The following is a 24,596-nucleotide window of genomic DNA, read 5'->3' on the forward strand; positions in this document are numbered from 1 at the left end:
ATTCTAACAGAGGAAAATGATTTTTTATTTTCCAAAAATCTTTCCCAGGGTTGCAGTGTGGCAGGGCTGATCATTCTTCCTTGGCCAAACAATAATTCCAATAATTCAACCCCTCTTGCCTTTAGTGGTTCGGTTTGCTAAATGAAAAGTTTTCACCAGGGAACCTCTTAAGGAAAATGGCTGGACCTAGCAACCAGTACAGACATTGAGGAGAGTTCAAGTTACTTTCAGAATAAAAAGGAGGATAAAAGAAAAATTCAAAAACAAACCACAAAACCAGCCAAGTGAACAGACCCACCAGACTGTAATGTTTCATAGGTGTAGCTGCTGCTCTGCTAACCCCCATTTCCATCCCTCTGTTCCTTCCAGGTGCACTGTAAGCAGAAGACAATTGGAGCTTTGTGTGACCACTTTGGACGTCTTAGGATGTTTTATTAAATGATTATACAGATGTTACAAGCTGCCCTCGGGCAGCATTAATAATCTTCTACATGAAACATTCTGCTCAAGGGCTCCATCAGCATCAGATAAGATGTGCTCTGTGTATAATTGCAGGGACTCTCATATTTTCCATATTAACAAGACTGTCTTTGAACCTGTTCTATTTCACCAGTGTTGGCCTTATTCTAAGGTTTTCAAAATCTTTTAGGCACAAGTAAGATGACTTGTAAAAATCTTTTGTAAACTCCAATGTTATCAGTAGAATTTGATGATTTCTGAAATATCCATTAAAACCCCATCAGATAGTAAAAGATGTAAGCAGGCAGTTCACAGAAAAAGATACACAAGAGGCCTTTAAATATATAATAATGCTCAACTTCACCCATAATAAAAATGATACAAATTAAAATTACACTTAAATGCCATTTCTCAACCATCTCATTGGCAAAAAATTCAAAACTTGAAAATATACTTAGGACAAGACTATGGGGAATAAAGAGAACTTTCATATATTGATGGTGAAAGAAAAAAATGGTACAGTCCACTTGGGGGGACTTTTGCATCTTCTAACAAAATTACATATGCATTAATCCTCTGACCTGCCAATCCCACTGCTAGAAATTTACCTTGGAAAATACACCTTCACAAATACAAAAAATATGTACAAGTTATTTATTATTACATTATCTGTAATAATAAAACATTAAGGACAATTGAAATACCCATCTACAGGGCATTATAAATAAATTATGGTACAGCTACATGATGGATTACTACACAGCCATCCAAAAGAATGAAGAAGATCTCTATAACTGATATAAAATAATTTGCAGGACATACTGGCAAGTGATAAAAAACAAAGTACAAGAGTGTTCATAGTTTGCTCTTTTCTATAAGAAGGAAGAAATTTAAATGTATGTGTATCTATTTCCTTATTTTTGCAAAAAGAAAGTCAGGAAAGATAAATAAAAAAAACTCCCCATAGGGGGCAGCTGGTGGGGTGTAAGGAATAGGGGTGCTAGAAAGACTATTCTTATTAGAATGTTTTTACTAATCTTAATTTTTAAGCTGTGTAAATGTTATTTAATCAAATCATAATTTTTTAAAAGATTTTATTCATTTATTCATGAGAGACACAGAGAGCAGCAGAGACATAGGCAGAGGGAGAAGCAGGCTCCATGCAGGGAGCCCTTGTCCGACTCAATCCTGGACCCCGGAATCACGACCTGAGGCAAAGGCAGACACACAACCACTGAGCTACCCAGGCGTCTCCAAATCATAAAATTAAATAAGAAGGAAACCTTAACATTGACTACAGAAAGAAGTGAATCTACAATAAGAGAGCTACATAGAATAATAAATGCATTCAAGTAACTTTTAAATATAATACTGATTGTACATTTTTAAAATGTATGTATTTATTTATTTATTTATTTGAGAGAGAGAGAGAGAGAGAGCACAAGCAAGAGGAGTGACAGGCAGAGGGAAAGGGAGAAGCAGGCTCCCTGATGCTCAAGGAGCCAGATGCGGGGCTCCATCCCAGGACCATGGGATCATGACCTGAGCCAAAGGTATGTTTAACCAACTGAGCCACTCAGGTGCCCCAGACTATATATTCATAATAGAATATATTTTAAGACCAAAATAATTGCAAACACATCTTGAACTTAATAGGTTTATAATTGACAGGGTTATTGGTTATGTTTCTGAAACCATATTGTGCTTATTGTATGACAGTATAAACAAGTAAATCTATTGATGTTGAAAACCAAGGTTTTCACTGTGGGATAAGGAAAGTACATATGTGGAATGGGGGATTAGGGTTTTGGGTTGATTTCTATTTTAATTGAGGAATCATTATGAAGTCATCATTTAATTTTTTTCTAGCTTAATCTATAAAAAGGGCCAGAAGCAATGATACTCAAATAGTAATGAGCATACCTCACAGAGTTCTTTGTAAATGCCATTTCCCACTCAAGAAAACTAGGATTTCTTATAGACATGGTTCCAGGTCTGGGGCAGGGAACATAAAAGGTAATATCAAGACATCTTGGGCCAGATGTCAAAGAAGTACTCAAAGATTAATAGGGAAAAAAAAGATTAATGGGGCTATGTCAAAAGGATAAAGAAGCATTGAATTAATTTTAATAAATTATGATCCCATAGTGATACTCAAAAGAGGAGGAGAAGTTTTTTTAAAAGAATAATGTCAGCAAAAAAAAAAAAGAAAGAAAGAAAGAAAGAAAGTGTAAGAAGAATAGGAAAAAAACCCATAGTTTGTCACCTTCCATATATTAATTGATTAAAGCAAATCATCAATAGATGCTAAAGCCATTGGATGAAGGAGAGTTGAGAAGCAGAACATTCATAAAATCTCAAAGAATCACAAGTTATTCATTACATGGGGAAAGTAACCTTAACAATGAAAAGATCTGTGACCATCACCCTAATCAAGTGATCAGACTTCATACAACCAATAGTGGGACAACCTGGCATGAGGTACCTACCAATTTGATGCAATAAAACATCACCTAGACACTTTCCAGCCAAAAATGTTTTATAGGCATTTAATCATGAGGAAACAACAAAGCAAATACACAATGTGGTGCAGACTACAACACAATTGGCTCAGACTCTTCAAATGTCAATATAACGGGTAACAGAGTGAAGCAGAAGTTGTTCTGATTTAAACAGACTAGAGACTCATCACAAGAAAATGCAATTCATAAAATTTGATTAGATCCTGGGTCAAAAACAAAAAAAGAAATGAAAATAGGAATAAAATGTATTTTTAGGAAAAGCTACAGAAATATAAAAACAGCCCATATATTGGAACATAGTAGAGAATTGTTCATTTTCTTGTATGTGATCATAGTATTGTAAATGTAGAACAACCTTTTTCTTAGGAAATGCATGTTGAAGAATTTAGGAATGAGATGTCATGACATCTGCTACATATTTTTGTATGATTAAGAAAAGATCTATCTGTATAGGCAAAATGTGCATACTGGTGAATTGACATGAAGGATATGTGGATGTTCATTGTATGCTTCTCACAACTTTTCCATAGTTAGAAATATTTTAAAATCAAAGTTGGCAAGGAAAAAAATCCTACCTAGTTTCAAGGTTCCTTCTCGTGATCCATACCCTCATAGCCTGTAGAAAAAGAAAAGGGATCCTCTTTAGATGCAGAAAAAAGCTCTAATCAGGGCAGTGGTTAAATGCTTGGGCTTTGGAGTCAGACCCAGGCTGAAGACCTATGCAAGTTACTCATACACTGTAAGCTTCACTTCCCTCAACTATAAAATGAGGTTAATGACAGTACCCACTTCAAAGGACTGCCAGATTCATGAGATAATCCACATCAAGGGTTATCATGAAACCAGCACATGGTCACCATTCACAAATGCTTGCTCTGATTTCCAGAGTGCATTAGCACGTAGATATTGTTTACATGACATACCCTATGACTCAGATCAGAAATACTACTTTCGATGTCATCTATTTATCTGTTTACTTGCTTTTCAAGAGTCTTCTCTGAAAAGCCCTAAAATAAAATTAATAAGGAGGAAGAAGAGGATAGTGATAGGATGATCACGTAGACAGAATGCAGGTGACAACTCACATTTCTAAGTTTAAGGAAATGCCAATGGAAAGGGAGTCAAAAAGAGGATGTAATTCAAAGTCAAATGCCCACATTTTTCAAAAGGTAAGGATAATTTCAGCACATTTTAATTTGTGATGGAGGGGTCACAAAATACTTTTAGAATCTGATAGACCCACTACCCTAAAAAAAAAAAAAGACATAGTGACATGACCCATGCAAATTAGAAGTTCATGGTCCCTCTGAGGCTAGTTCATGGATTAATAGGCAAGTATTATTGCCTCAAGAATAGGGAGCTGGTGGGACCAGAGGACAAGACCCTCACTCTCCAATACTTCCATGTAAAATGTCTACAATCCTGTCACTGGACAAGCACTACACCATCACTAGAAAATTGAAATTTGCAGTTCAACCTTGGGAGTAATAAAACAGATTCAAAACAAGTGAGCTGTATCAAAAACATTGGGACCTTGGAACAGAGTCTCTTAGGGAGCAGAGGGATGTGAAGGAGAACAGAGCTAGGTCAAAACATCCTGCTTATGTAACCAGAAAGACAGGATTTGGTTTCAGTTGAGCTAGAATCCTGGGAGGGGCTGATGGCCTTGTTTTGTTCACATGGAGAACCTCTCACCTTTAGCAGGAGCCTCTACGTCTGGAATCTGTATTCAATGAGGCTTAAGAGCTTCTTCAACTCAGGAGTTTGTGTAGTTAACAAAATGATTTATTGAGCGTGATTGAGCCCACTCTGTTAGGAGCACTATTTATAGCGCTGACATAAACTTACCATCCACACACTACAGAGGATGTACAGTGGGTTCCAATAACAGTTTTCAGCCTTGCTCCTAAGGATGTGGTAAAAGAACTTTCTCTGGGCAGGTTTTGTCCAAATCCTCATCCGTGTGCCCTGCATTGCCCTTGTCACCACAGACACCTTACAAAAGAGTCTTAGTCTTTCTTCTCAGTACTTGCTCAAATTCCAGTCCTCATTGAGCTTCAGCCCTCCATTGATTACTGGAGGAAGCATTGCATCCCTCCAACATGCCCTGCAAAATGTCAACTGTGAATTGTGACAACAGAGCTCTCCACACCCCTCTTCAAGCACTCTGGTCCTGCTTCTCTCTGCAGAACTAAAATCCCTCAGCTCCAGCAAAGGCATTCTTAAAGGGTACTATTCTTAGTATTTTGTCAACAGGAGGAATACTTGAAATTCTTTTTGACTAGAAGAATCACTGGCTACTTGTGGTCTCTCTGAAAATGGATTGTCCATCAAAAAGAAACAGGGAAGCTAGGATACTCCCACATAGCTCCTCAGAGGCCATAAGTCAAGCCATGCCTCTTTAATAATTTCCTGTCCAACATCATGAGGGGTCACCAGGTGTTCTACTTGCTCCGAAATGCTGTTACCTTAATTAGACCCCAAACCATAAAATCTGGGTGTTAAGAAGCACAGCTGGAAATATCTTGCTGTTTGCCTGGAGCCATTCCTCTTAGGCTCAGCTAAGTATGTTTCAGGGGTGTTCCAGAGCTGGTTCATATGGGCATACAAGGGCAGACTGTCAAATTTTCAGGAATTTTGCAAGTCAGTTGTTGAACTGTTGGTGACTTAAAATTGACATGGTGGCACTATTTACTCCAAGGAAACAGGCAAACACTAAAAATAATGGTTCTCTCTTCCACCTGCAGCTGATTGTTAACTGTTTACTAGCATACTACTATTAGCAATGGTAACCTATGCAGTCTACGTCATGGTTAAGCACGCAGGTTTTAGAATCAGGCTGAATTGAACCAGAGTCCTAGCTTTACACTTACACTTCACAGAATAAAATTAAGATTTAAAAAAGTACTATGCTGTGTAACACTAATTCCCCATTCCTCATGTTTCCTTTTGGAGAACTTCCATTAGACTCACATTCCTGGCTTTCCTCTGATCCTCAAAGGAGGAGGAGTGATGTAGGTGATTGGTGAATTTAGGAGAAGCATCTCAGCATGTGACTCTGCCATCCTAGCACATGGCATCAAACATCATGGGCCAAGATAGCTGCTTGGGCATTTAAGGGTTCTGCACCCAATTCCAGTGTGTGTGTGTGTGAGGGGAGGGGCAGTCCCTATACCACTAAGCAATTCTTGGACACCAACTGGGTGTCCTACAATTCAATTCAATTCTGACACCATCTACCAGGAGATACTGTCAGAACACAAAAGTTAAGGGACCAGTCCTATGAGACTGACCCCTCCTCCAGTTCAGATGCCAACAGCCAAGTCCAAGTGCTTCTGATCAACTGGCTGTGAATCAGAGGGTCCCACAAACCCCTTCTCAGGTTCAACTAATTTGCTCACAGAACTCAGAGAAACATCTTACTAGATCACTGGTTTATCAGAGGATGTAACTCAAGACCAGCCAGATATGGGCAAGGGGATATAGAGTTTCTATGCTCTCTCAAAGAGTGACATTCTCTCCCAAATCTCCATGTGTTCACCAACCTAGAAGCTCTCTAAACCCTGTACTTTTGGGGTTTTACAGAGGCTTAATTACATAGGCATGATTGATTAATCCTGGGTCATTGGTCATTGATTCAACCTCCAGCCACTCTCTCCTCCCTGGAGATCAATGAGGGTATCACTAAAAGTTCCAACCCTCTAATCACAGGATTGGTTCTCCTGGCAACCAGCCCCTATCTTAGATGCTCTAAAAAATCACTCATTAAGATAACAAAAGACACCTTTATCACTCTCATCCCTTAGGAAATTCTAAGGGTTTTAGGAGCTTTGTGCCAGAAACAGTAACAAAGACCAAATATATATTTCTTATTATGAATTACAATATCCAGCATCCCTATCAGGTACACACTATAGCCAGCAGGAAAGAGGCAGGCACAAAGAAGGGCATACCTTCTTCCTGTAAGGACATTTCTCAAGCAACTTCATGTGACACATATTTACATCCCATTGGCCAGAATTTGACCATATGGCCATTCCAACTGCAAAGGAAGCTGGAATTTTTTTTTATTCCAGTCAGCCATATACCTAACTAAAAACCAAGATTTCTTTTAATATGTAAGAAATAAATAACAGGTATTGGGAGGAAAGTAATAGTCTCTGCCACAGCATATTAACATTAGACACAACTTGCTCACAGTAAACATTTAGTGAATACTACCCACAAGTATTTTCCTTTTTTAAAAAAAGATTTTATTCATTTATTCATGAGACACAGAGAGAGAATGAGAGAAAGAGAGAGAGAGAATGGCAGAGACACAGGCAGAGGGAGAAGCAGGCTCCATGCAAGGAGCCTGACATGGGTCTCAGTCCCAGGACTCCAGGATCATGCCCTGGACCAAAGGCAGGTGCCAAATCGCTGAGCCACCCAAGGATCCCACACACACAAGTATTTTTTATCAAAGCATCTAGGTTATTCTGTATCTCTATGCCTATAATGATATGGGAAGTTGGAAGCCAAAATATTCCTTCGGCTAAAGGTTTTTATTCCTATTTTCTAAATTCCTCTGCTTAAAATCCAAACACCCTTTGGAAGGGGCAATCTCTAAAAGGGAGAAGTGACTAATACGCTAGCATGCATTGCTCTTGTGTGTTCTAAGCCCCCTGGGAACCAGGGAAGGAAGTGAGACATTTCAGTCAAGTGTGAGACTAGAGCCACAGGTTTGGCACAAACACTGTCCAAGATGTAAATAAATGGAGGGCACTGGAATGTAAAGGGAGCCATGAGAGTACTGGTTGGACATTGAAACAGGTGCATGGGATCCCTAGGTGGCTCAGTGGTTTAGCACCTGCCTTCGGCCCAGGGCGTGATCGTGGGGTCCTGGGATCGAGTCCCACATCAGGCTCCCTGCATGGAGCCTGCTTCTCCCTCTGCCTGTGTCTTTGCCTCTCTCTCTCTCTCTCTCTCTCTCTCTCTCTCATTTTCTCTGTCTCTCTCTCTGTCTCTCATGAATAAATAAATAAAATCTTTAAAAAAAAAAAAAAGAAACAGGTGCATAGGTGCAAATTATAAATATCTCCTAATTCCTTATTTTGCAAAAAAGCTGGCCCTGAATTTTTAAATGAAACAATCTGGATCTTTGCTCTTTTTTTTTCCTATAAAATTAAACCTTTCACTCACATTCTTTCCCTTTTATCCAGCTAAGACATTTTCTAGGTGCCTTTCTTGACTCCCCCTCCATCAGCTTCAACTGGATCTTTTCCTGGAGGGAAGGCCTGCCATGTGTTCTCTGTGTGAGCCTGGGCAAGTTGTAAACCCCTTTATGCCTGTTTCCTCTGATGTAGATGGAGATAATAATAGCATCTATCTTCTTATAAATCTGTTGTGAGAACTTGAAATAGAGGCTGGTACACAGTAAGTACCATATAAATGTTGTTATTATACTTAATTTTGGTCCATATCATATGCTACTATAACTTTCTAAAGGCAGGGATTTTTATGTCTTATCAAAAGAGTGGTGTCAAAACAATAGGTATGGTCATTGTAATACTTTATCCCAGAGGTTATGAGTGTTACACCTATAGAAGTCATCACTGATATGAAATAAATGCATTAAGTATATGACTCAGATGGTACCTGGGATTACCCACGTCCATTCTACTACATTGGTATATAGAGTTAGGATACTCACTGGACTTGAGAAAAGAATGAAAGACATCAGTGAGACCTCTACCACAGAGATAAAATATTTAAGGAAGAATCAATCAGAGATGAAGAGTGCAATAAATGGAGAGTAGAAACATTCTTGATGCAATGAACAGCAGGCAGGAGGAAGCAGAGGAATGATTAATGACCTAGAAGACAAAGTAATGAAAAGCAATGAAACTGAACAAAAGAGAGAAAATAATTATGCAAAGTGAGAATAAACTTAGGAAACTCAGTGACTCCATTAAACATAATAATATTCATATAGGAGCCCCAGAAGAAGAAGAAGAGAGAAATGGGGGTAGAACATTCATTTGAAGTAATATTACCTGAAAACTTCCTTAATTTGGGGAAAGAAACAGATATCCAGATCCAGGAGACACAGAGAACCCCCAACAAAATCAACAGAAACAGATCCATGCCAAGACATATTGTAATTAAATGGGCAAAATATGGTGATAAGGAAATTCTTAAGGAAAATACTTATAAGGGGAAACCTATAAGGCTATTAGCAGATTTTTCAGCAGAAACTCTCCAAGCCAGAAGGGATGGGAATGATCTATTCTAAATGCTGAATGGGAAGAATCTGCAGCCAAGAATACTCTATCCACCAAGGCTAACATTCAAAATAGAAGGAAAAATAAAGAGCTTTGCAGACAAATGAAAATTAAAAGAGTTCATGATCACTAAACCAGCCTTGCAAGAAATACTGAAGGGGATATTACAAGTGGAAAAGAAAGACCAAAAGTGACAGTATGCAGGTAGGAAACACAGAAGCAGTAAAATGAATATTTCTATTAAAAAAATCAGTGAAGGAAATCACAAAATAAAAGGATGTAAAATATGACAGCATATACCTAAAATGTGTGGAAGACAGGAGTAAAGAATATGCTCAAGCTTAAACAACCATCAACTAACATGGACTGCTTTAAGCAGATGTTATATACAAACCTAACGGTAACCACAAATCAAAAACAACTAACAAACATGCAAAAAATAAAGACAAATCTAAACACATCTCTAAAGAAAACCAGCAAACCATGAAAAAGATAAGAAAGTATCAGAGAAAATCTCCAAAAACAACCACAAAACAAGTAATAAAATGGTAATAAATACATACCTATCAATAATTACTTTGAATGTAAATGGACTAAATACTCCAATCAAAAGACATAGGGTATGAGAATGGATTTTAAAAAAAAGACCCATCTATTTGCTGCCTATAAAGACTCATTTTAGACCTAAAGTCATCTGCAGATTGAAAGTAAGAGGATAAAGAAATGTTTATCATGCAACTGGATGTCAGAAGAAAGCCAGAGTAGCAGTACTTATATCAGACAAACTAGACTTAAAACAAAGACTGTAACAGGAAGTAGAGAAGGGCACTATCTAATAATGAAAGGGACAATCCAACAAGAACATATAGCAATTGTAAACATTTATGTACCCAACACAGGAGCACTCGAATACATATAAACCAATAATAAACATAAAAGAACAAATTATAGTAATACAATAATAGTTGGAGACTTTAACATCCCTCTTAAATCAATGAATAGATCTTCCAAACAGAAAATCAACAAAGAAACAATGGCCTGGAATGACACACTAGATCAGATGGATTTAACAGATATTTTCAGAACATTCCATCCTAAAACAGCAGAATACATGTTTTTTTTTCAAGTACAGCTAGAACATTCTCCAGAGGAGATCACATATTAGACTGCAAAACAGACCTCAACAAATTCATGAAGGTTGGAGTCATACCATGTACCTTTTCTGACCACATAGCTTCAAAACCAGAAGTTAACCACAAGAAAAAATTTGGAAAGAAAACAAATACATGGAGGTTACCATGTTACTAAACAATGAATGGGTCAACCCAGAGATAAAAAAGAAATAAAACACTATACGGAAATGAATGAAAATGAAAACACAATGTTTCAAAACCTTTGGGATTCAGAAAAGTGGTTCTAAGAAGGAAGTTTATAGCAATTCAGGCCTACCTTAAGAAGCAAGAAAAATCTCAGACAACCAAACCTTACATCTAAAGTAGCTGGAAAAGATAATAAATTAAGCCTAAAGCCAGCAGAAGAAAGGAAATAATAAAGATTAGAGCAGAAATAGATGATAAAGAAACTACAAAAACAATAGAACAGATCAATGAAACCAGGAGCTAGTTCTTTGAAAAAATTAATAAAATTGATAAACCTAGCTAGATTGATCAAAAGAAAAGAGAAAGGACTCACATAAATAAAATCACAAATTAGAGAGGAGAAATAATAGCCAATACCACAGAAATACAAACAATTATAAGAGAATATTATGAAAAACTATATGCCAACAAATTGGACAACTTACAAGAAATGGATAAATTCCTAGAATCATATAATCTATGAAAATTGAAACTGGAAGAAATAGAAAACTTGGACAGACCTATAACCAGCAAAGAAATTGAATCAGTAATCCAAAAACTCCCAACAAACAAAAGTCCAGGGCTTGAATTCTACCAAACATTTAAAGAAGTGCTAATACCTTTTCTTCTTAAAGTCCTTCAAAAACTAGAAAAGGAAGGAAAACTCCCAAATTCATTCTATGAGGCCAACATTACCCTGATGCCAAAATCAGATAAAGACACCACAAAAAAAGAGAACTATGGCCAATATCTCTGATAAATATAGATGAAAATATCCTCAACAAAATTCTACCAAACTGAACATGCATTAAAAAAAATCATTTACCACAATCAAGTGGGATTTATTCCTGGGTTACAAGGGTGGTTCAATATTTGCAAATCAATCAACTTGATAGAACATTAATAAAGGAAAGGATAAGAACCATATAATCATTTCAGTAGATGCAGAAAAAAACATTGACAAGTACAACATCCATTCATAATAAAAACCCTCAACCAAGTAGGTTCAGAGGGAATATAATCTCAACATACTAAAGGCCATCTATGAAAAACCCACAGCTAACATCATTCTCAATGGGGATAAACGGAGAGCTTTTCCTCTATGGTCAAGAACAAGACAGGGATGTTCACTCTCACTGCTTTTATTCAACATATACTAGAAGTCTCAGCCACAGCAACCAGACAACATAAAGAAATAAAAGGAGTCCAAATCAGCAAGAAGTAAAACGTCCACTATTTGCGCATGATATGACACCATATACCCAAACCCAAAAGACTCCACCAAAATACTGCTAGAACTGATAAACAAATTCAGTAAAGTTGCAGGATACAAAATCAATGTACAGAAATCTGCATTTCTATACACCAATAACAAAGCAGCAGAAAGAGAAATTAAGGAATCAATCTCATTTACAATTGCACCAAAGTAATAAGATACCTAGGAATAAACCTAACCAAAGAAATGAAAAAATCTATACTCTGAAAACTATAAAACACTGATGAAAGAAATCAAAGACAGCACAAAACAATGGAAAAACATTCCATGATCATGGATTAGAACAAATTTTGTTAAAATGTCTATACTACCCAAAGCAATCTACATATGTAATGCAATTCTTATCAAAATACCAATAGCATTCTTCACAGAACCAGAACAATCCTATAATTTGTATGGAACCAAAAAAATTAAAAAAAATTAATAGCTAGAGCAATCTTGAAAAAGAAAAGCAAAGCTAGAGGCAGCACAACTCTGGACTTCAGGTTATATTATAAAGCCACGGTGATCAAAACAGCATGATGATAGCACAAAAATAGACACACACATCAATAGAACAGAAAACCCAGAAATGAACCCACAATTATATGGCCAATTAATCTTTGACAAAGCAGGAAAGAATATCCAATGGGAAAAAGACAGTCTCTTCAACAAATGGTGGGGAAAACCCAACAGCCACATGCAGAAGAATGACACTAGACCATTCTCTTTCACCATTTGCAAAATGAACTCAAAGTGGATTGAATTCCTAAATGTGAGACTTGAAATGTGAGACCATAAAAGTCCTTGAAGAGAGCACAGGCAATAATTTTTCATCAGACATAGCAACTCTTTTCTAGATAGGTCTCCTAAGGCAAGGGAAACAAAAGCAAAAATAAACTATTGGGCCTACATGAAAAACAAAAACAAAAAACAGAAAACATTTCTGCACAGCAAAGGAAACAACAAAACTAAAAGGCAATGTTATGGAATGGGAGAAGATATGTTCGATTGACAAATGTGATAAAGGGCTAGGATTCAAAATACATAAAGAACATATAATTCAACAACTTAAAAATGAATAATTTGATTTAAAAATGGGCAGAAGACATGAATGGACATTTTTCCAAGGAAGACATCCAGATGACCAACAGACATATGAAAAGATGCTTGACATCACTCACCATCAGGAAAATACAAATCACTTGCCATCAGGGAAATACAAATCAAAACCACAATGAGATACCACCTCACACCAGTGAGAATGGGGAAAATTAACAAGGCAGGAAACCACAAATGTTGGAGAGGATGTGGAGAAAAGGGAACCCTCTTACACTGTTGGTGGGAATGTGAACTGGTGCAGCCACTCTGGAAAACTGTGTGGAGGTTCCTCAAAGAGTTAAAAATAGACCTGCCCTATGACCCAGCAATTGCACTGTTGGGGATTTACCCCAAAGATTCAGATGCAATGAAACGTCGGGACACCTGCACCCCGATGTTTCTATCAGCAATGGCCACAATAGCCAAACTGTGGAAGGAGCCTCGGTGTCCATCGAAAGATGAATGGATAAAGAAGATGTGGTTTATGTATACAATGGAATATTACTCAGCAATTAGAAACGACAAATACCCACCATTTGCTTCAACGTGGATGGAACTGGAGGGTATTATGCTGAGTGAAATAAGTCAATCGGAGAGGGACAAACAGTGTATGTTCTCATTCATTTGGGGAATATGAATAATGGTGAAAGGGAATATAAAGGAAGGGAGAAGAAATGTTGGGAAATATCAGGAAGGGAGACAGAACATAAAGACTCCTAACTCGGGGAACGAACTAGGGGTGGTGGAAGGGGAGGAGGGCGGGTGTTGGAGGGGAAGGGGTGACGGGCACTGAGGTGGACACTTGATGGGATGAGCACTGGGTGTTTTTCTGTATGTTGGTAAATTGAACACCAATAAAAATTAATTAAAAAATAAATAAATAAATAAATAAAAATAAAAAAAAAAACTACAATGAGATATCATCTCACACCTGTCAGAATGGCTGAAATCAACAACACAAGAAATTACAGGTGTTGGCAAGGATGTGGAGAAAGAGGAAATCCTCTTACATTGTTGGTGGGAATACAAACTGGCGTAGCCACTGTGGAAAAAGTATGGAGGTTCCTCAAAAAGTTACAAATAGAACTACACTATGGTCCTGCAATTACACTACTAGGTATTTAGCCAAAGAATACAAAAATTCTAATTCAAAGGGATACATGCACTCAGCTGTTTATAGCAGCAGCATCTACAACAGCCAAATTATGGAAACAGCCCAGTTGTCCATTGGCTGATGAGTGGATAGAGATGTGAGATATATATATATAATATGGAATTATATATATATAATACTATTATATATATATATATGGAATAGTATTCCACTATAAAAAAAGAACATAATAATCTTGCCATTTTTCCATTTGCAATGACATGGATAGAGCTGGAGAGTATTACACAAAGCAAATTAAGTCAATCAGAGAAAGACAAATAGCATATGAATGTCACTCATATGTGGGATTTGAGAAACAAAACAAACAAAGGGAAATAGAGACAACCCAAAAACCAGACTCTTTATTACAGAGAACAAACTGATGGTTCCTGGGGGTGGGAGGAAGGTATCAAACAGATGAAAGGAATTAAGGAGGGCACCTGTGATGCGCACTGGGCGATGTCTGGAATTGTTGAATTGCTCTACTGTGTACCCAAAACCAATACTACACTGTATGTTAACTAACTGGAATTTAAATAAAAACTTAAAAAGAAAAAGAAAGTATGTTAGTAAAATAGTTACCTCTGGGCCACAGGAGCATAATCCTCCTAGAGTCTCTGGGAGGTAGCATAAGAATGCTGCTCAGTCCTATCCCCAGTAAGGAGCAAGGAAGCCGGGGTGTTTATGCACCCGCTCCCATCCATGGCAGTTAACAACTAGTGGGGGGGTCAGGAGGGGAATGAGTCTGATTCCCCAGCGCCGTGGCCAGCTCTGTGGCTGTGGGGAGCCAGCCAGGGCCTGCCAGAGTGGTGAAGCCCTGAGGGCCGTGGGGCAGGGTGCTGGCAGCACCTGTTAGCTGCTCAGCCTGTCAGGATCAGCCTGCCCCGGAGGAGGGGGGACGTGCACCTCACACAGCAGCTGTGAAACCAGCGGGACGATGCACACAGCCTGCTGCACATGCAGGAGAGACAGAGAGCCCAGCGCACGGGGTGGGGGCCCAAGGGCCAGGCAGGGGAACAGGTGCAAGCCCAAGAGGACTGCGTAGGGAGACTAGGAGGTGGTACTAGGGGGAAAATAATAACTTTATAAATTGAACATATGAAAAAAAAATTGAACATATGAAACAGACCCTGTGAAAGCAGCAATATGCTCCCACACATTCTAGCAGCAAACAGGGCCGCCCACAAAGGCCTTTCAAGAAGTTTGCTTCTGGAGAGTCAACGGGGAGGTTTGAACTGCAAAACCCTGCATTCCCTGAAGGCTGCTCAATACTGTGACAGGAAAGGGGGCAGAGGGGGAAGGATCTGCTTTCCTGAAACTGGAAAGCTTCCAGCTTGCTGGTGATCCTTACCTGCGGGGAGAGCAAGAGGCTGGAAATCCTTAGAGGCTGGTGATCCTTACCTGCGGGGAGAGCAAGAGGCTCCTTTAACAGGACAAGCGCGCACAAATGTCTGCCCTTCCTCTGAGGGAAAGGAAATTGCTTCAAAAAAGCGCTGGCTCTATTTTTTACAAACGAAATGTAAACTCTTATTAATTCTAAATTGACTTATTTGTGTTAATGTATTTGTGATGGGTCTGGACTCTTGATGTCTTTTCTTTCCAACAAGTTCTATCACTCGTGAACCCTCCTGAGTAGGTTTTCTACGTTCTCTTTTCCTAGTTCAGGTTCTCATCCTTTCTAGTGCAGGTACTTCGTTCAACATCCACTTATCCCACCCAACTGGGTGTCCTACCATTCACTTCAATTCTGACACTATCTACCAGGAGGTAGCCTCAGAGTCCACAGATTAAGGGGGACCAGGCCTATGAAACTGACTGCTCCACTTCAGATGCCAACAGCCAAGTCCTGGTTGTCACCTGTGCCTCAGACCAACTGGCTGAGTCAGAGGGTTTGACAAGCCCCTCTTCAGGCTCAGTTGGTTTGCTCATGGAACTCAAAGGACCATCTCCCTGGATCACTGGTTCGTCAGAGGGTGTAACTCAGGACAAGCCAATATGGGTAAGGGGATGTAGGGTTTCCTTGCTCTCTCAGAGTGACAGGCAAAACAAGGATAGGGATAGAGAACAGCAGGGGTGTGGGCTCAGGGCAGGCCTCAGTGGGAGTGAAGCCCTGAAGGAAGTGCAGAGGTGAACCATGAGGTATCTGGGTAAACAGTAGGGGCGTGTGCTAAGGACAGGCTTCAGTGGGAGAGTAAAGCTGAATGAAGACCTGAAGGAGGTACAGGGGTGAACCATGAGGTATCTGGGGAAGAGCAGGGGCATGGGCTCAGGGCAGGCTTCAGTGGGAAAGTAAAGCTGAGTGAAGACCTGAAGGAGGTGAAGGCATGAACCACGAGGGATGGGAGCAGCAGGGGTGTGGGCCCAGGGCAGGTCTTGGGGAGAGCGAGACTGAGTGAAGACCTGAAGGAGGTGAAGGCGTGAACCACGAGGGATGGGGAACTGCATTTCTAGCAGAGGGAACAGCAAGCACAAAGGCCATGAGGTGTTAAACACACTGTGAGATGCCAAATGGACATCCAAGTGGAGCTCCAGGTGGGTAGCTGTCAGCATGAAGACTCTGGAGCTCAGGGGACAGCACTCAGGACACCAACTCTTGCTTGGGCCCCCTCCTCCTCCAGGAGGGTGACCAACTGTCCTGGTTTCTCTGGGCCAGAAGGGTTTTCCAGGATGCAGAGGTCCAGGTAACAGTCAGTCACCATCACTCCAGGCCAGCCTATATCTGGTTACCGGTGGAAAGCTTGTAAAATATGCTTTAAAAAGGAGTCCTAAAAACCCTTCCACAGTTGCTTCCAGCTCAAAGGATGAAAGTTAAAGTTCTATAGAGTATTCAGCACAAAAGCTCTTTGCTTCTCTGGTCAACATCTCCCCACCCCTCCCTCAGCAGCACCCCCCCCGCCCCGCTCCACTCTGGCCACCCCTACAGTCAATAGGCCTTTCTCAACAACCACCCAGCTCATGGCTTCCTGAGAAATGGACATATTCTCACCTGTCCTCCTTCCCCCCACACACCTGACCTCCTCTTCGTGGTGGAGCTCCTCTTGCTCAAGTGTTATCTCATGCATCAGCTCCTGCGAACCTTCCTGGCCCCCACACGTGTTTTATCCCCATGTCCTTGGTGCTCACGCTCCATCCTGCCAGGGGGCCGAGTCCGGGCTTAGTGGCTTCTGATCTTATATAAGTTGGGGGGGGGTGCCCTCTTTAAGAAAAATAATACAAAATTATGAATGCAGATTCAGGCATAAAGATCAGTATGTATTTAGAAGGGACACCCAAAAATAAGGAGTCCTAAAGTCCTAGAGATTAAGATTCACAGTGAATGTGAATGTCCCTCCGACCACATCCTCTGCAGCCTGCGGGGTAATGTGTAGGTCATCTGTCCCTTGTACCCTGTGAGCTCTCTGAGGGCCAGAGAATCTGCCTGGAGGGTCTCTGCATCTTCCCTGCCCAGCACATACCAGCAGTTCAATGGGTGTTTGTTGACTGACTGGTCAGGTTGAGGATGGCTAAGGATGCCAGTCCTTTGAGTCAGATCCAAGTTTTGGCAACTGTAGCCACTGAGCAGTTGAAGAACCTGCAGACAAGAAGTAAGGAACTTAACCCTCCCAGAAATGAAAAGACATCAGGCAAGCTGCCTGTGTGACATTGCCAGATGGGGTGCCTGGCCCCAAGGGCATTGAATAAATATCCATTTCCTGTCTTTTCCTGTCCATGGGCTCCATGTGCCTTCCCCTGGTTGCATACTCCCAAGGCTGGGACACAAGCCAGGGTGATGCCACTACCTGGGAGTGCACACACCTGTTTGTTTAGCTCTGCCCTCTTATGTCACAGAACCAAGATCGATGTTTTAGCTGAAGTAGGTTCCCTGCCACTCGCGGGTTAGGATGATTTCATTGACTTTCTGACCCCCGTATTGGTCTGCAGGTGGGAAGGAACATCTCTAATGTGCCCCCTCATGCCTGAACTTGGCCCAGGGTCTGGAAGTAAGGACAGGAGAGTGCTGTTCCTGCCATTTAAGCCAATCAATTGGTTTTAAGGAAACCAATTTCCTTCCCTGTGAACCCAAGTCTATAATAAATAAATAATTCAGCTTCCCTGAGATATTTATATCATGGGCAGGTGGCACTTCTGCTCTCTGAGAAAAGCAGGTCGTCCAAGAATTGCCTGCCGTTAGGTAATGGTGCCCCCAGTACTAATCGCAGCAATTCTGTGTCCACTGCCTTGGGTCATTTGTCTGGTGAGCACAACAACCTTGAGACTTAAGTAGAGCATCTCCTTTTAAAGATGAAGAAACACAAGAAATAGGAGATAAGTTCACAGGGCAGGAAGGCTCCGGAGTCAACATTACCATCCAAAACAATGGCTCTTATGCAGGACAACAGTCTCTACAACCTCCTTCCAGATGAACCCTCCTGCTTATCTGCAGCACCTGGCATATGCTATAGGATGCATTGTGCTGGGGCCGGGGGCCGGCATCCCAACCCAGGCTCTGACCTCTCAGGCCAGGTCACAGCTTTGGGCCGAGTGAAGAGCTACAGATAGCATCCCTTTGTATCGCCTTGGAAATCTCTGGTTCTGAGATGACTGCTTGCTTTGGCATCCACTAAACGTTTGAGTCCCTGTTGCAACGACTCACTGCTTTATCTTTGAAAGGATATTACCTGTTGAGGACGATGATGGTGGTTAAAATGAACATTTATCCGGTACATGCTGCATTGCTGAGGGCTGCACTAACAGCCTTCCAGCATTTTAATTCTCAGGTCTTCAAGGTAGATTATTAATGTCCTCCTTTTTTTCACTGAGACGGGCAAGTTGCGGGAAATAACTGGTTCTAGATCTAAATAACTAGATCACTGGTTCTAGATAAGTAACCAGCACAGCCAGGATTCAGGTTGGGGCCTTACCCAGGATGTGCCTTTAGCCACTCCGATGGCTCCAGTGGGAGAAGGGTCAGTGTTAGCTATCATGTGGCATAAGCTCCAGCCACACTGAGGACATCCCTTTATTTCTAAGCAAAGAGTATGTAACTCTCCCTCCCTCCATTTGCCCATACTGGCTCTCCCCTTTGTCTGGGCTGTTGCTCTGCTCTCCCTGCATTGTTAAATCTTACCTCCTCCTCATGCAGCTCTGCATAATCCCACTCCAGGGTGAAACCAGATGTTGCAGAGCCTCGGCCACAAGGTGCAGCCATGGGGATGACTCTAGGGGTGATCGAGGGTACCAACTAGAATAAGATGGTGTCACGACAGCTCAGCTCCCATTTCCCCGTCCGCTCTGGGGTTTTCTGGATGTGGGATGAGGCATAACCATGATCCTCTAGAGCTTAAAGTCTAACCTGAGCACCAGAGTGGCTTTTCTCTGAGATATTGAGCCATCTTAGCTCGGTAGATAAACCAAGGCTAAAACTGGTCACTGCTGTGATTGGGGTTTGAGCTGCTGGGCTGTGTCCTCCTGTGCAAACCTAGAATTGTTTGTGTCTGACACACTAACAGGAACTCAGCAAATGTCATTGCCCGCATTTTCTCAGGGCCACAGGACTGAGGCTGAGCAGTGTCCTGTGATCTCCTCGAGGGCAGAGAAGCTGGCAAATGGAGAGCTCACCAGGGTGTGATTACAATGTAAAAGCCCTTTGTACTGGGCCACACTGGGTCTCCCAAGAACTAAATCAGAAAAGGAAAATCAGAAAACTAGCTTTTATGGCTTTAGCAATCATGTTCTGGATTTACACCCCTGCATACAAAGTAGTCTCACGAGGGAATAATAGATTGTTTGCAGATGATCCGGTGTTTCCAAAAAGCCTGTATTGGAGCCATCTGAGTATTACTCCCTCCCCTTTGATTCCCTTTGTTGTTAGTTATGGGATTGAGACTAGTGGGTAATGCCCTGAAACCTGACATTGATTCCCATAGGACCATTCCTCTTACTAGCCTCTTACTTCGGCCTCGAACCTTCCCCCTAAAGCTTTGCTTACAAATCCCTGGACATTTCCAAACCTACCTCTAGACTCTGGGTCCTCAGGGGAATTAAGGGAAAGCCACAAGCTGATCTCCCTAAGACCACCTGTGATTCCTTGACGCTGTCTGGAGCACCAGGGCACCAGCTCCAGCTTCCTCCAGATTCTGCTTCCCAGCCAGTTCAGTGCAACAACCCTGTATCCTTTCTCCTCTTCGGTAGCACCAGCTGTTTATCATCAGGAGAAGTCAACCTGAAATTATGGGCAGAACCCACACATCCCCTTTCACCTCCATTCCTGGGAGAAAAAAAAGGGAAGACTGGGGTTACAGTTACAGTAATAAATCATATTGCTCTACATCTGTCCCACTCCCCTGTCCCAATTATTACTGGGAAGCCCAGGGGGCAAGAGCACTTATGAGCTCACCAATACGGGATTCCATGCTCCCTCTGGCCCCCACCATCCGAGCGCATCATGGACCATCTCTGTCCAGCTCTTGGCCACCAAGGCCGGTGCAGTACTCCTTCTGGGGCCCCTGGAGCACTGTCTCCATCATGCCAATGACCACCTGGGCTCACGAAGACCTGGGGACCCACAAAAGCTGCCCTCAGGTCCCTCCAGGTGGCTATGGTGGCAGCCACCACCCTTCATGCTCCCTGCATCGATCCCTGATGTCTCACAGTGAGGCCCACAGCGACTCTGCTGCAAAGGGGAAGTGTTCTTGCTGTTCACTTGGGTCTTTCCCCAAGCATTGCTCAAAGCCTTGCTGACTGTTCCAGACGCTCACAGAGAGGTGTGAGAACAGCTCTCGGGTTTTTATTTGTAGCTTCTCCTTGGGAGAAGGACTCTTGGGAGCACCTGGAAGGTGAACTGCACCATATTCAAACCACTCCTGCCTCAGACCAGTGAGACAGTCATTGTTTTGGGGCAGAATTCGTGTGCTGGACCTCTGACTTTAGCACCAACTCCATCCTGGGGACATCTAATACCTCCTCAAGGGAATAGGCTCCGCCAGCCTCATGCCACTGGTCTTTCTCCTCTGCAAGTAAATTCAAGTAGAAAAAAAAAAAAAAAGAAAAGATTACTCTTCCATCAGGACCCTTGGAACCGAGGTATGATCAAAACACCTGCTTCCAACCCTGAGCTTACAATCACTCAACCCCCAAATACCCAGGAAGTTGGGAAACTGCATTGATTGGCTTCCACAAGGCACACTGGGCAGATTCTTTCCACACGAGGGAGATTGCTCGGGCAGGAGAGGTCTGAGCTGCACCCTCACTCCCTACTTCAGACACACCACAGAATGGGTACGAACTCAGGCCGAGGACAGCCTGCCCCAGCCAGCAATGCCGTGTCACCTCTACTCATCTTCCAGGTGTGAGGTAAGCCAGGACATCTGTTTTCTCCTGTCTGGGGGGGCCCCTGCTTATCAGTGGCTAGGGTGCGTAGAGCAAGAGCCAAGACAGTGCTACAGTTGTGCAGGCCTTTGTGATCCCAGGATCCCTGTTATAGGCCTGAGTTGTCAAGGTGCTTAAGGAACCTCCATGATTTCTTCTCTGGGAACTTTACTTTTCTGAAAGACTATTTGAACCCTGGTCCCTTTGACAGCAACAGATACATGGCTTTTGTGGATTCTGACACAGCAAACTTCCTTCTGGAAATCATTGCAGAAAGAGGACAAATGAGACCAAAACCAAATGCAAATGGTAGCAAAAAATTTTTTTAAAAATATCAACCCCAACATTTTTTTCTTCCTGCCCCTCCCCCTTCTGCCTAACCACCCAGCTTCAGGTTTAGCTCAAGCTGGAAGTGCCTGCAGCCAAAAACATCAGTGCAGTGAAGTTGCACTTAGCCTCACCCATGGCTGCTCTCCCACCCGGAACAGTAATGACCTAACCAACGCTGAGTACCCTCACGACATATTCAATGTTCTGTTGGTGTTGCTGCATTTATAGGACAAATGAAGAGAATACAACCACGATGATGACAGTGAGCAATGACTACTACCTGACCAAGCACTGTTCTCAGCAGAGTCTGACTCAGTCTGGGCAGAGGGGGAGAGTGGTCAAGGACACAGAGCAAATGGCAGCAGGCTGGCAGATGCCCTGGGCTTTCGTACACCTCCTAACATGAGGTAGGCACTATGACAGACTCGCTGAGTTCCCTCCTTAATCCGCACGACCCTGCCGTGGGGATTATCATCCCTCATGTATGGCCCAAGAACTGGGGCCTCCTCACTGACTTGGCAGGGTTCTCACAGTCACAAAGAAAAATATCCCTGAGGTTCTTCTAACCATGTCCTTAAATCACGCGTGCATTAGTCAAAACTCAATTGTGGGAGACAGAAACCCAGCTCAAACTAGCTTGGGGTTGAGAGGGGCAGGGAGGAACCCCTAGAGGATCAAACCAATTTCAGACATGGCTAGGTCCATGGACTAAAATAATGTCACATAGATTAACTCCCTCTCTCCCTCGACCTGTTTATCCCAGCAGCTTGCCACTGCTTCACCTTGCGTGTGGGAATGCTATTCTCTTCTGCTGTAAAATCTGCCCCTTAATATCAGAAAGAGGACCACAAATGGGTCTAGCCAGGGTTATGCTTTATCTCATGATCCCAGGAGAAGAGAGAGATGTTCTTTTCCAGAATCCACAATTTCTCAGGGAAGACCATGGTGCTGTTCAGGTCATATCCTACTTACCCTTGAACCGAACCCCAAAGTAGGGAGGTTGAGTCCCATGATGGACAGCCAACCAGGGCCACGTGGAGAGGGGAGTAGTGCCTCTTTGAAAGGAAGGTTGCTGGTCAAACAATGCAGGTATCCATCAGAAACAGGATCCAAGAGAACTAGTCAGGACTTAATTTAGATGCAATCCCTTCTGAATGTGGGTCTACCAAATTTCATGGTGTTGGATTTCCTTTTGTTTTACACTCTCTCCATAATTTGTGATATATGTGCAGAAGTGGGATGTGGCGACAAACTCGGAAGCATCAATAACGTGTGTGTGTGTTTAAAAATTAATGTAAGTTAGCGGTTTTCTTTCTAGAACAAAAGTTTGTGGTTAAAATAGAGTTGCTGGAATCTTTTAAAAATGGTTTTTAATTGTGAAAAAAAATAAAAAAATAAAAACTGTTTTTAAGGGAAGGCAGCATCACCTTGCAGTGTTCTTGCCAAAAATGCTTAACCCAAATTTAATCATGAAAGAAAAAAGAATCAAATGCAAAAAAAAAAAAATTGACTTGGACTCTTTAAAAAATGGTAATTTCATAAAAGATCCCCTCCCCGCCAAAGAGAAGGCTGAGCGGCCATGCCGGATCAGAGTAAGGAGACCCAAGAGTCATGACAACTACATATAGCATGTGATCTTTGATTAGATCCTGGATTTAAAAAAAAAAAAAATTCTAAGTGGCATTACCGGGACGATTTAAGAAATTCAATACAAAGATCTATATATGTGATAATATTGTACAATACCCCATTTTCTGAATGTGCCTGTTGTGTAGAAGAATGTCCTCATTCTTAGGAAACAATTTGCTAAAGTATTTAGTTGATGAAAAGTCAAGATGATGAAAGTCATTTTCAAGTGGTTCGGGGTGTGTGTGTGTGGGGGGGAAGTACACATAGATCTGGGGATAGAGAATGAAACTGTGGCCAAATGTTAAGAATTAGTGAATCTAGGTGGAAGGTATATGGGTGTTCGTTACACACAACACTATCCTTGTAATTTTTCTCTAGGTTTCAAAGTTTCCCAAGTACAATATTGATGGGAAGAGGGGAAAATTAAGGTATAGTCTCGTAGTCATCTAAACTTCAACTCTCCTTCTCATAATACAGAATGAGAAGTAAAAAAGAAAAATTAGTCATGTAAATAAGGGGTTGTAATTGGCAGGTTAAATGGGCGAGTTTTTAACAATTTAACAGAAAAATAAATTTTCAAAAAAATAAAAGTTTAACAGAGATGCAGGATCTGTTCAGCTCGTTCCTCTGGGACTTGTGGGTGGCACACCTGGCAGTAGTCATCGCTCCAGCTTCAAGTAGGGTGGTGGTGCCCTGGGTCCTCTTGGGAATGATGCCAGGAAGCTTAGGGAGAGACTTGATTTCCTTGCCCCACACCAGGAGGTTGGCCAGGCGTATTCCGGGCATGAGGAGACCCACCCTTCCTTCTCCTACTTCCCAAGCAGAATTGCAGGTGGGGATAAAGGTGACCAGGGTCCAGTCTATGTAGGGAGCACTGGCATCCAGAGGCCTCCTCCTGGGACACAGGGTGGCAGGCTTGGGGGCTCTCTGTCCCTAACAGAATTCCTGGGTTCAGGAACCTGATGTCCATCAGGTCAATGAGGGAAGTATTTGGAAAAGTTGGATGCCATGATTAGGGGTTTTCATTCCAGAACAAACATTAGGTGGTTACAGTAGAGCTGCTGGAATCTTTTAAAAACTGTTTTCAAGGGAATTCAACAGAATGATGCAGTTCCAGGTGCCAATAATCATATTTTTCATGTCACCTATGCACACGTGTGAGTTTAAATAGCAACCCGT

This window comes from Vulpes lagopus, chromosome 23 (assembly GCF_018345385.1).
Source record: "Vulpes lagopus strain Blue_001 chromosome 23, ASM1834538v1, whole genome shotgun sequence".
In the NCBI taxonomy this organism is placed as follows: Eukaryota; Metazoa; Chordata; class Mammalia; order Carnivora; family Canidae; genus Vulpes; species Vulpes lagopus.